This window comes from Natrix helvetica (genome assembly GCF_964273705.1).
Source record: "Natrix helvetica genome assembly, chromosome: 2".
Lineage (NCBI taxonomy): Eukaryota > Metazoa > Chordata > Lepidosauria > Squamata > Natricidae > Natrix > Natrix helvetica.
The window spans coordinates 85,195,599-85,209,267 of NC_138552.1; the positions used below are offsets into that span (position 1 = coordinate 85,195,599).

General features: G+C 36.4%; 1 long non-coding RNA gene across 2 annotated transcripts; it reads left to right on the forward strand.

The window, feature by feature from the left end:
* Window positions 1-179: 179 nt before the first annotated feature.
* LOC309386979 lies at window positions 180-12,640 on the forward strand. 2 transcript variants are annotated; one of them, XR_014174521.1, is made up of 8 exons: window positions 180-217; window positions 799-889; window positions 1,079-1,162; window positions 1,466-1,497; window positions 2,439-2,510; window positions 3,286-3,392; window positions 8,949-9,075; window positions 11,594-12,640. It is a non-coding gene; the product is annotated as an uncharacterized lncRNA (long non-coding RNA). The 2 variants fall into 2 exon arrangements; XR_014174522.1 differs by lacking the exon at window positions 1,466-1,497.
* The last annotated feature ends 1,029 nt before the right edge of the window (window positions 12,641-13,669 follow it).

Below are 13,669 nucleotides of genomic sequence, written 5' to 3' on the forward strand. Positions count from 1 at the left end.
TAAAAATATGTAAAATTCATGCACCTGTAATTTCTGGGTGGGGTGGCTCATCTGAATTATTTCCGGATTATGTCTCAAATATACATTATTACCATTAATTCACAGTAAAAAAATGTGAGAATAAGTCTCAAATGGATCTTGGGTATATTTTTATTATTTGTATTGATCTTCTAGGGTTCAGCTGATTTGTGAAATGTTGGTGCTTGCTATCAGAAAGGTAAGGCTACGTGGAATTTCTTGTATTTATTTGGATGTAAAAGAACCATCTCTAAGGGATATATAATATATGTTGTAATACTAGATAATAATTGTAATAATATATAGTTGTAATGATATATAATTGTAAACTGGCATTTGTAATTATAAATATATAGTTAGCTCTAGCAAATATTTCTACGCTGTTTTCCCGAAAATAAGACCTCCCCGGATAATATGCCTGGATAATTGAGCGCCTGCGCTAAAATAAGCCCTCCCCTGAAAATAAGCCCTCCCAAAAATATTGCAACACAGCAGCAGCCATGAAGTGACCACGCTCGCCACCTCCTGCACCTCAAAAATAGTAAGACCTCCCCTAAAATAAAATAAGGCCAAGCGCTTATTTCGGGGGTCAAAAGAAAATAAAACCCTGTCTTATTTTCAGGGAAACACGGTAGCTAGATTAGAACTTCTAAAATGTAGAGACATTTGTCATGTAAATATGTATCATTTTCAGTTTCTGCATTCAAAATTCATTTTTTGAGATAATAACATTTTAACTCTTTAAGTAGCTTGGGACTGATTTATTGTTCTTTCCTCTAGAAATGTTCCTTTTATTTGCTCAGAACTGATAGAAAAGAAAGCTGAAACGTTTGTATTACTCCTTAGTAATTTCATTGTTCTTATTTTTAAGGTAAGCATTTATTCCTAATATTTATTTAAACCTTTTTCCTGAGATAGGATCAGAAAAAGGTATTTATTTACTTCCCATTTCCCAAGAATTTACTGATAATTAATTTTTATGGCAATAAAATGGAAGTAGAAAATGTAATTGTTCAGAGAGTTATCTGAGAAAATGTAATATACTGTATTGTTTCTTTAGATTTGCTATTTGAAAGTGGAGTGGCTGAAATATTAGGATTTTGTTGATCTAGCACGGCTAGTGGGAGATGGCTGTAAGACGAAGGTAGTAGCCATTTTCAATTTTTTTAATTTATCACTTTGTATACTTAGAGTTGTACACTTAAGGGATTGAAATAGCATCATGATAGAAAAATGTAACATACTTGCAGGTCGTTGCAGATTCAGCACAGTATGTCCAGTTAATTTAATACTATCATTGAAGGGTAAATATATATTAAAAAATTATAATGCTATCAGAGTGTTCTCAGATAAACGACAAAAAGATAAGCAAGGAATAGGTTTTCTCCTAATGGCATTTGAATATACTTTGTTTTTATTTGGTCTTTCCTAATTTATTGTCTTCCAGATGTGTTTGGGAATTTGGTACTTGCTCTCCAGGTAGGAAGATCAGTGGCCATCATAAATAGGAATTTTGAAAAATGTTGTTCCATCACATATGTAGAAACAATATTTTAGTTGTAAAGATTATCTATTGTGTTGAAACCTTTTATATTTATCATATTAAAATTATCTTGTTTTAATCTCCCTTAAATACTAAAATTTAGGTAATTTTGTAGCCAGAGTGACTTCTAGGGATATGCAAAATATTTTGTATTTGAACCATTTAAAAACTGAAACCCCCTGTTTCCTGTGGGAAGATTTTTTAAAATATTATTTTGGAAGTTGTGTTTAAAGAAGTTCTGTTTTAACTAAAACAGAAAAAGATGATTGAAATAGCTGTTTCCCTTTTGAAGTAGGGGTTTTTTGACTTCATATAAATAAGAGATTTATATGAAGTCAAAAAGGATGCATATTTTGTGCATCCTTTTGTTCTCTGTATTTCCTACTAAATTTTTTACCTGGTTTTAACTACATACTACAGCATGGATGTTACTCAGTTATTATTTTGCTAGCCATTCTGGGTTCTTTTAAAGATAAAAAGCAGTGTAAATATTCCAAACAAACAAAGCAAACAAGCATGAAAATATTTTGACATATGAAAATTATTGATATATGTTTCCTTCATTTTATACTTTCCATAACTCTGTGAGGTTGGCTAACCTAGTAGATACTGAACTTTGAATTCAATTGAATTCTTGAAGTTGAAATTAAACTTCAAGAGTATGCAGGAATATGAATTCATTTTAGGCAGGGGGGCATTTTAACTGATATAATGCATCTATTCTCAAAACACACACAATTGGTTAGTTACAACTAAGTCATAAAGTTTGCTTGTTGTTTTAAACTGGCTCAGGATATCTAACGGGTTCTAAAATAACAACAATAATTTGAATGCATTACGCTTACGGGATTACAATAATTCTTTTTCTCTCTTCCAGCCTCCATACTTAACTAATATATTCTCACAAGGTCCATTGGTCCAAGGTTCATTACTATAATCCATTTTGAAGGTAACAACAAAGATCTCCATCATCACAATTCAGGAGAAATAAAACATTTGGTTCTGTCCATTGTGAAATTCTTTCTCTCACTTCAAAATTGCTGCATCACCCTGCTCAACAAAAATTATGCATCCGGTTTTAGCTGGTAATGAATATTACAAACACATCTCTACAGTAAAAGGAAATGGAGTGCTAATGAGTCCTGCACGAAATTGGGAAAAAACAGGCAAATCACATCTTTCCCATATTTAACACTATAATCTGAGGTCATCCGTGTGATTTTATTCTGACTACCACTTTTATTAGAGGCCAGGTCATCTTCAATAGTAGAGATTGTTAATGAAATTTACATCGCATGAAATGTTAATGAAATTTACCTAGCATGAAACGCAACATGCTCTAATAAATTTGCAGCTTTCCCTATTGTGCGCTTTTTAGAAACACAATTACTCTTAACATATCTGCAATATGCAACCCTATAACTGACTTTTATTAATTTCAAAAAGTTAGGTAGGATTAGAGATGGTTAGGAATTGGATAGGAGACCTGTTAATAAATCTCAGAGTCACAGACTAGATTGGGAAGTCTAAAAATGCATCCTAGATAAACTCAATATTTCTATATTGTTTGAATAAATATCATGGATAAATTGGTAGGAGTTTATCCATTTGCCAATCATGTGGTAGGTGTAATTAATCCAAGACACCCAATTAATCAGGAGGCAAATTGGTAAGCTTGTTCCTCACTCTCTTTCTTACCTTATTGAAATGTTTTTATTTTACAGATAGGTGACCCATTCTCAAACATCCAGGTTGTCTTGTCTGGGATATATAAGGAGAAAATAAAGATCAGAAGCTGGTGCTTTGCTGCATGCCAGGATTACTTTTCAGGGTGAGTCTTTTTATTTTAATTTTTAAAAAACCCATGATCAGATGAGAAGGAAGTGGAAGAAGTATTGTAGGTATATACTGTATGATGCCCATGTCTTATTTATTTGTCCTTTTATTGTTGAAAGTGTAATTCATGGAAGTGATTGTTCACCACCTCATGACCTCCTAACTACAAGAGGACATGGGGTGCTGGTAAAGTACTAAAGATTTACTCTGTGCCTCTTCCTTGTCTACTTTTCTCCTGCTCTTTTTGCTTGATTGCTTCTTTTTCCACACATGCATGGATCACACATTCTTTGATTGGCCATTTGACAGGATGCAGCTAGCTAAATGCTAATCTTCGATTATCTCTGTGATGTATTTCCTGTAAATGCTGTACATCTTTCTGTTATGTTTAAAAAGTCCTTTCTTTAATTCTTGTTTAGGTCAGATTCTTATTCCAGAATCATTCATGTGCACCAAAAGAATACATTCCTGAGATAGAAACATTGGTTCTTAAAATTTACAATGTGACTGATCCAGATTATTAATTCAAGGTCTAAATTATGACACAGGAGTTATCTGAGATGTATCTAGTGCTCCAGCACTCAAGATTTGACTAGTCACTTCCATAGCGAAAGTACTATTACAGTGCTTAATGTTTAGATGCTGCTGCTGCTGCTGATAACAAAATAATGTGGGGCTTTTTTTGTTTTTCTCTTGTGGTGAAGGAAAATTATTAGCCTTGCTCTGAGTAAACCATAACAGCAGATATGAGCGTTTACAAACTCAGTGCTTGTTGAAATAGAAAGACTACTCTGATGAAGATGTAGGAGATGGCAGATGGCAGATTCCAGAAGGCAATAAAGACAAACTTACCAAGAAATCTTCTGTTGGAGTACTCTATATGTTGCCTGACCTCACTGCCAAGGCAGTGCCCAGGCAGAAAAGACAATTGGTTCCTGAAATTGGAAATTTGTCCTTAGGTGGGAAGAAAGGGAACCATAAATAACGCAAGTAAGAAGCTGCTTATGTAACGAGCAGACAAGATAGCCTGAATGGAGGAAGATCCATTATCAATGCAAGAAATGAATAAGTGTGATTTAAACCCATATGAAAATCTCTTAGCTGGACATCCCAGGTTATTTGAAGAACCTCCCCTTTCCTATTATTTCACCTGACTCAATAGAGCTAGAAGGCAGGACACGATTCAGATCCCCTCTATTGTCATCTGATGGGAATTATGAAAAAAGGACCTCCTTGATGGTGGGCCCTTTGTTATAAAACATCAACCCCCACACCCTGTTCCTTTTCCTAAGGGCCCTAAAAGTGTGGCTTTGTCAGTAGGCCTGGGCACTACAAATGGAAATAAAACTGATCAAAAGGCTCATCCAATTGTGTGGCTGCTGCCATGTGGAATGGAATAGGGAATTTTGGCAGTTTTATTATATGATGGAGCTTTTAAATTTTTAACTACAAATAGTCCTTGACGTAGGGACATAATTAGCTCAAAATCTCTATTGCTAAGTGAGACATTTGTTAAGTGAATTTTGCCCCATTTTACAACCTTTCTTGCCACAGGTGTTAAGTGAATCACTGCAGTTGTTAATTTAGTAATACAGTTGTTAAGTGAATCTGGCTTCCCCATTGATTTTGCTTGTCAAAAGGTTGCAAAAGGTGATGTGATCACCTTGGGACACAGCAACAGTCATAAGTAAGAAGCATCTGAATTTTGATCATATGACCATGGGAATGCCACAAGGGTCGTAAGTGTGAAAAATGCTCATAATTCACTTTTTTTTAGTGCCGTTTTAACTTTGAACAGTCCCTAAATGAACTGTTGTAAATCGAGGACTACCTGTATTGTAAGCTGCCTGGAGTCACCTATTTTTGAGTTTAGCACAGGGATGAAATTCAGCAGGTTCTGACAGGTTCTGGAGAACTGGTAGCGGAAATTTTGAGTAATTCAGAGAACCGGCAAATACCACCTCTGGCTGGCCCCAGAGTGGGGAGGGAATGGAGATTCCTGCCCCATACATCCCTTCGACCGATCCGCTCTCACAGGGAGGGGCTCCTCCGGGTGCCGTCCACGAGGCAGTGCCAGCGGGCGACGCCCAGGAGTAGGGCCTTCTCTGTGATGGGCCCGACCCTCCCCGGTGACATCAGAACAATCACCGATCTCCGCTCCTTCTGTAAGATGCTCAAGACCCACCTGTTTAGTTTAGCGGGCCTGGCCTAATCCCGATCTAGTCCCCCAATTCTGTACTTTTAAATTTTTGGGGTTGTTTTAAGCTAATTTTTAACTTTTATTACCCTGTACAGCCTCATAGTTTAATTGGTTTTTAAGTGTATCTATTTTATATTAGGTTTTAATGTGGTGTCTGTACACCGCCCTGAGTCCCTTTGGGGAGAGGGGGCGGTCTATAAATTTAATAAAATAAATAATAATAAAAAAATTTTACAGTATCCTTCCCCTGCCATGTCCACCAAGCCACGCCCACAGAACCGGTAATAAAAATTTTTGAATTTCACCACTGGTTTAGTGGCTATATAAATTTGTAGATATTTAGATATGTAATGTAATTATTTAAATAAATAGATAGATGATAGATGATGGATAGATAGATAGATGATAGATATATATATATAGATAGATAGATAAAGATAGAAAGATAGAAAGGAAAGAAAGAAAGAAAGAAAGAAAGAGAAAGAAAGAAAGAAAGAAAGAAAAAGAAAGAAAGAAAGAAAGAAAGAAAGAAAGAAAGAAAGAAAGAAAGAAAAAGAAAAAATTCATGTGAAGATAAAATGGGAAGGGAAGCACATTCAGACTTGGAAGATTCTGTTACATTTTAATAAAAGTAATTTTAAGTAACTCTGTGAGACCTATCTTGCCGGGCTGGCAGCTTATATGACCACAATTGAGCCTAGAAAGAGATTAGGAGAGCAGTCTCTTTGCTTAAGCATTTCATTTTGAACATTAGAGTTATTGATTTGGACTGTTGATTTGACAGTCAAGTGTAGATATCACACCAATATGTTATGCTATGTTTTGTGCACTGCAAATACAGATCGGCTTGCCACTCCTAGAATTTACTTCTTTGGGGGATTTCAGATATGAGTTACCTTAACAATCCTTCACATTTCCAGGCAATTGTGATGTGTACTAGCTTTTATCCATCCTTAGGAATGTTTGGAAATATAATGTTTTGTTACATGTCAAACATTTTGGAGCAGAATAATATGTCATAGCTATCAGGGCAATTCTAATAAATGATTCGAAGAATAATGTATGTTTGCTTTGAACATGTGGTTTAGGTATAAGAATTTATACATAAACATGACAAAGAAGGGACATACATTTCAAAAAAAATATTAAATTGATTATACCAATAAAAGAGACTATTTGTAGCTCAGGGTTGCTCTCTGAGCTTGGTTTTTTTTCCTTCTTGCAGACGTTTCATTACCAAACTAGGTAACCTCATCAGTGCTAGTAAGGAGTAATATAAACTGAGAGCAAACCTCATTCCTTACTAGCACTGATGAGGTTACTTAGTTTGGGTAATGAAATGTCTGCAAGAAAACAATCAAACGCATAGAGTGCCAAGAACCCCTAAATTGATTGGTAATGAGAGAGAGAGAGAGAGGGAGGGAGGGAGGGAGGGAGGGAGGGAGAGAGAGAGAGAGAGAGAGAGAGAGAGAGAGAGAGAGAGAGAGAGAGAGAGAGAGAGGGAGGCAGAGAATATTAAGGAGAGATACAAGGGGATGAGAGATTCTCAATTCTGGATGGACCACTATTGGATAAATGACAAAAATGTATTGGATGAGAAGGATGAAAGAAATGTAATGAGAATGAAAGTAGAGGAAAGCAGGAATAGAAAATCCAAATGTTATTCTGTTGGGGGGGGGGTGTCTCACATCTCATAACAGAATGAATGAAAATGGGCTCTGGGAAAGAGGTTGTGGAAATTAGAACAGAGAAAAGATTTGTGTGACAAGAGTGTGTATGTGGAGTTATGTAAAAACAGTTGCTTATTAGAATGTTAAATGAAAAACTACATGCAAGACATGGATGCTAATAAAGGGAAATAAAGTTATTGCAATATACCTATGGAGAAACAGTTGCAAATAATGTAGAAGTGAGTAAAAGACTACACAAGGAGCCCAAAAAGAGTTAATGGAATGAAAAATAAGAGTGATCAGGTGTTTGGATGAAATTGAAGTGATGAAAGGAGTACTGCATTTCAAAAATTTGTATAGGAATGATAAAAATTGCAGAAGTATTAAAATATATGTGGCTTGTGCAACTGGCTGTGCAACTCATTTAACAGAAGTGAACATTGTTTCTGCATCTGATGAAAAATTCATTTTCCTATGTTACTGGTTCTCAAATTTTGCAACACTATCACGCTCCGCACTAATACAATGAATTTTTGCAACCCCTCCCTGAATAAAACTATGATTTCACTGAGTTGAGTGGTTGAGTCATAAACAAACACACAATTTACATTAATAATTAAATCTCAATCTATATATCATGTAAAAGAAGCTTACAACTTCAGTCTTATGACTTCATAAACCTGTTTCATTGGGAATAAGCAACTGAAATATCCTCAAGCAAATTTAATGCATATTTTAATGGTAAGGAGGAAGTTACTTTTGCAATTTCCTGATATTTGGCCATCATTTTCAAGACACACTCTATTATTTTATGAAAGCAAGTGGGGAGTGGGAGAGAAAAGAAAAAGGTGTTTCTTTGCCACAGTTTAACCGTTCTTCAACTATGCTTAAAATTCTGCAGCTTCCAAAAAATGGCAGGCTGTAAATTAGTTGTAGCACCCTTTCTTCCAGTACAACCACATATTCACTAGATTCTTTGTAGCAATTCGTCTACAGAGGAAGCACCAGGTCACATGGTCAGATCTTTGAAAAAATCCAGGTAAGTAACCTTTCTGAAAGGTAAATGCAGGGTGCTAATTTTCCCACACAACTACTCAAACTTTGTGAGGGATCTGCAACTTTCCATACAACATACTTTGCACTGGCTAACTTACTTGAAAAGCAGTGTGAGAGGCACTTTTGGGCAGCTCTCCATCCATTGTCTTGTGACCACCCCCACTTCATATTGAAAACCATACTATACTAAGGGAAGGGGTGCAAGGGTGAAACCAAAAACTATAAGGGGGGTGGGGTGTAGATTTATCTAAGAGTTTGGCTGCAAGAAGAGAGTAAAAATTTTTTTGTGAAGGGCAGTTTCTGCTGGGCAGAACAACTTTTGCTCTTTGGCAAGTCGTTGAGGAATGTACAAATATGAAAAAGTTTATTGTATTCCAAAACTATATATATACCGGTAATAAAGTGAAGAGGCCTTTAAAGAATCATATCTTTCATTTCTTTGGCCTATTTTTTTTTTACTCTTTTTCTGCACTTGGTCTAAAACTACTTCTAGCCTGAATAGTGTGGTGGGTATGTAAGCATGTTTATGTCAGTGGTTCTTGCCAGGTATTCTTGCCATTTTCTTTGTCAGGTATTAAGAAGACTCTTTTATTTGGTTTTCTTTCAAGTTCTGTTTTTATTTTAGGTTTAAGCCTCTTGATATCTGCTCTCACAAGAAATACAATGTATTCAAGAAGCTGACCCTCCAAAGACAATGGAAAACTCAAGAGACTCCTGTCTGAAATTTATAATAAAAAGTTGAAAAACAAAAGGTACTTTTGTAATTTCAGTGTTTTTTCTAATTATTTGTTATTTCCAATTATTGATTATTATTTATTCAGAAAGTGAAATCCTTGATCCTTATTCTGGAACAATTATAATTATAACGTTATGTTGAATTTCTTTTCCTTTTCTTTCTAAATCTATCAACTTTTGCACTCATAAGCCACTTTTTGTCTTTTTACTAGCATGCAGTATTTCTTATAGGAAAATTCCTGCCTGGGTGTTTTCAACCCTCAATCTACTTCTTACTGACATCTTCTATTCCTCTTTTTATTTAATTGTTGACTTTTAAGGACAATATACCAAATCCTTTGCTCTGGCAGATGTTGATTCTCTTTTTCATCTAAGGATTAGATTAGTTTCTGAGTTGTGAATTTTGATATGCATATATATCTTATTAAATATATCATTTTATATGTATGTATGTATGTATGTATGTATGTATGTATGTATGTATGCATAGCAATTGTCTGATAGGAATATGAAAGTATTCAGACTTTGTCCAGTTAAAACTTATCTTGTGGAATAGCTACCTAAGCAATGCCAAGGAGGCATTTTATGTGGTTTAAAGCCATATATGACTCCAGCTTGCTTACCAGGATACCAGTTTTACAGTGAGTGTACATTTATGCGTATGCATGTTAAAATGAGAAACTACTGTTGCTGTAGTTTTACTTTTAGAAAAGCTGATAAAGCTATTTCAACCATGGCCATGATTGAGATAACTCTATCAGCCTTCTAAAAGAGAAGTACAATGCCTTCAGAAAGTATTCAGACCCCCTTCACTTTTGTCAGTTTTGTTATTCTGCACCCTGATTCTATAGTTGTTGAAATTCATTTTTTCTCATTAATCTACATTCAGTACCCCATAATAACAAAGTGAAAACAGAATTTTAGAAATGTCTGTAAATTTAATTAACAGAAAAAACTGAGATATCACATTGAAATAAGTATTCGGACCCTTTGCAACAATACATGAAATTTAGCTCTGTTGCCTCCCATTTCTTTTGATTGTTGCCCACATATTTCCATACCTTGAATGGAGTCAACCTTACATATTGTTGCAAATACTTATGCCAATATGATATTTCAGTTTTTTTTCTTTTTCATCAATTTATAGACATTTCTAAAATTCTGTTTTCACTTTGACATTATAAGGTTCTAAATGTAGATTAATGAGAAAAAAATGAATTTCAGCAACTGTAGAATGAGGTTGCAGCATAACAAAATTGACAAAAGCTCATTATTGCTTTTCCGTGTGTAAGATTCCTAGCAATCATATTTAGAGGATAGATGGCAGAGCCTGGTTCTTTTGAAGTACTCCAACTATACCCTCAGACTGATAAAGGATCTTGTACTGTTAGATAGTGTGAGGTGGCAATTAGTAGCACCTGTGTCAGAGTTTTCAATAAGCTTATCAAGTTTAGATTGGATGCTGTTTAGGGAAACAAAAACAGCCACAATGTGGTAGAATTTGTAAATAGACAAAGCTCACCCAAAACCTTTGGCTTGGCCTCTGAGGAGTGACTATCTTTCCTAAACCTCATTTGGAGAGCAAGTATAGTCTTCTTTTCTCAAGCTAGCAAGCTTGTTCTTAAGTAAAGGAGTACCTTACAGCTCCATGAGAATCAAGATGTGGTAGGAAAAATACTTTTTTTTTGTTTTTTCCCTACTTTGTTTTTTTATTTCTTCTTTGTTGCACTGTTGAATGCTTCCTGTGCTATTTCTCATCCACGTTTTTCCTTTCTGAGGTAATTTGTAATATGTTTTAAATTCTTGTCTTGACTCAGCTTTTGTTTCCTTTGTTGTGGAATTTTCTGGATGCAGCTTGTGCTGTGTCCCGCGATTGGCATTTCACTGCTCCTTGTTTTCTCCCTTTCTCTCTGCCAAAATCTCAGCAAAGTTGTCTTGTGATTTTAGCTTTAATTCATATTTGTGACTGCTAGAAAGAGAACTGATAGCCACACACTCAGGAACGCCCAATGACTATAGAGCCATCATTAAAATTGTTTCCTATTATCTAGTTCAGGAGTATCCAACATCGGCAACTTTAAGACTTGTGGTCTTTAACCCCCCTGAATTCATAAGCCAGCCATGCCAAAGTTGGGCACACCTGGTCTAATTTAAGGGTCAGCTTTGATCATTTATGGAAAGGACAAGATGCTGTCCTTCCTCCACACCCACAAGTGCTGATTAGGATGCCAGTGCTGCACAGAACAAGCTGTTACTTGGCCCTCACGCTTCACTTGAGGTGAGCCTAGCGATCTACCACCAGGGTAGATCCCCTCAGAGCGGAATATCAAAAGAGTTAGCACTGTAGCAAAGTACAGGGCTGGAACCACACCTGGTCTTTCTGAGCAGCGCTCAAACAGCTAAGCGGGGTCACACCTAGTTAATAGTTGGATGGAAGATCACCAGAGAAATCCGAAGGCTATAGAGTCTAATTTGGAAAATTGAACAACATCCCTGAAGAAAACAGTGTAAACTATTTTCATATTGTCCCTGTAGGTTTCTTGGCAACAAAACACCAGGAGGTGGCTCAAGACATGCCCAGAAGGCTTGGCTGTCATGAGAATCCGGTCAATGTTGGTGTGTATTATATGGGAGTTAAAACTGAGAAACTCTTAGATTCTGCTTGAGCACAAGGGACTGATCATTTCTGATTTCCTGTACACACAGGAATCAGTAGTCCCTCTGTACCTAAATGTTCTTCTGTACAGTTGAGCCTTCTTCTGCTTCCTTACTGTCACACAGAAGCAGAGGCGTTTCTGAAGGTGGAAGAGACTCAAGAATCCAAGATCTGAGTCACACATCAAACCTGGGGTATTCTCAGTGCTATTGCTAGGATTATGATTCTCTGCATCTCCCTTGGATCACTTTATCTGAATCCCTCTCCTCATCTTTGGATGGATTTTCAATCAGTTGAGGAAATGACAGCATACTACTATTTGGCTTTCTAATCCTACTGTTATTTTCATTTTAAAACAATCATAAACAATCTACTGACCAGCTTTTGCCTCAGTTCTCTCTACAGAATAAAAATAGAATAATTCAGAATCAGAATAGAGCTGGAAGGTCTTCTAGTCCAGCCCCTTGCTCAAGCAGGAGATTCTATACCATTTCATACAAGTGACTTTCCAGTCTCTTCTTGAAAACCTCCAGTGATGAAGCATCTACAACGTCTGAAGGTAAGCTGTTCCATTGGTTAATTGTCCTCACTGTTAAGAATTTTCTCCTCAATTCCAGGTTGCTTCTCTCCTTCATTAGTTTCCATCCATTGTTTTTTGTCCTGCCCTCTGATGCTTTAGAAAATAAATTGACCCCATCCTCTTTGTGACAACCTCTCAAATACTGGAATATTGCTATCATGTCCCCCCCCCCAGTCCTTTTTTTCCTCTAGACTAGCCAAACCCAAATCCTGCAATCATGCTTCATATGTTTAAGTCTCCAGGGCTTTAATCATCTTAGTTGATGTTCTTTGCACTTTTTCCAAAGTCTCAACATCTTTTTTGTAATGTGACCAAAATGGATTCATCCAGAAGCATAGCGATTTCCCCCCCCCCCCAAAAGTCTGTTAATTGTAGTTTAAAATGTCACAGAAAATGGCATCATTATTTTCCACTGGCAAGTTATAATCTAGCCTTCTCCATATCTTGTAGGACTACAATTCTCATTTATTTATACATCACATTATAGCAGTGTTTCTCAAACTTGGTGACTTTAAGTCCTGTGGACTTCAACTCCCAGAATCCCCCAGCCAGCATAGCTGGCTGGGGAATTCTGGGAGTTGAAGTCCACAGGACTTAAAGTCGCCAAGTTTGAGAAACACTGCATTATAGTCTCTGGTTTACAAAATCTGTTTAGCAGGTCAGATTAGAAGGCAAAAAGATATTCCAGAACATATTGGGGTATCAATGTAGCCAATGTCTATAACTCCTTAATTCAAACCAGTCTTATTTTGGGTCTGCACAGCATCTGCCAAGAACAGCTGCCAGAAACCCAGGACAAGCAGCAGCTGCTTTCCGGAATGAAGAGCACTCTTATTTGCTCAAAGGCACTTCTGCTGCCTTTGAATACTGAATCTTTTACTTACATATAATATTCCAAGAGAAGGTGAACACACTACATTCCCTTGCATCTTCCTGGCAGGGAAAAAAAAGCATTTTGGCTTAAGGAATATAGTAGTGATATTGGTGATGTAGCAATTGTAATAAAAATGGAAAGTTTGAAGTTGCCTAACCAATGTAGGTTCTTTTATTTTGAGGATCCCAAGTGAGATTGGGAGTTGTTACTTGTTACTCCTATTCCACTTACATATAGTACTCTCTAGCAGAGGCATTCTGGCAGAGAATGGGAGAATACATTTGATACTTATATCCACGTGCTTCCCAAAGCCACAGACTTGATAGTGGGCCAGCTAAAGTCCTTACCATTAAGAAGGGAGTGAGGACATTTGAGGAGTAGATTTTAAAAACTCAGGATGGAAGTCCTATAACTGCATGGCAAAGCCCTGATTCTTTTGCATGTGTGGAAGGGAGCACATGTATGACACATAAAGAAAAGGCCTTTGATCATATGTTTGCA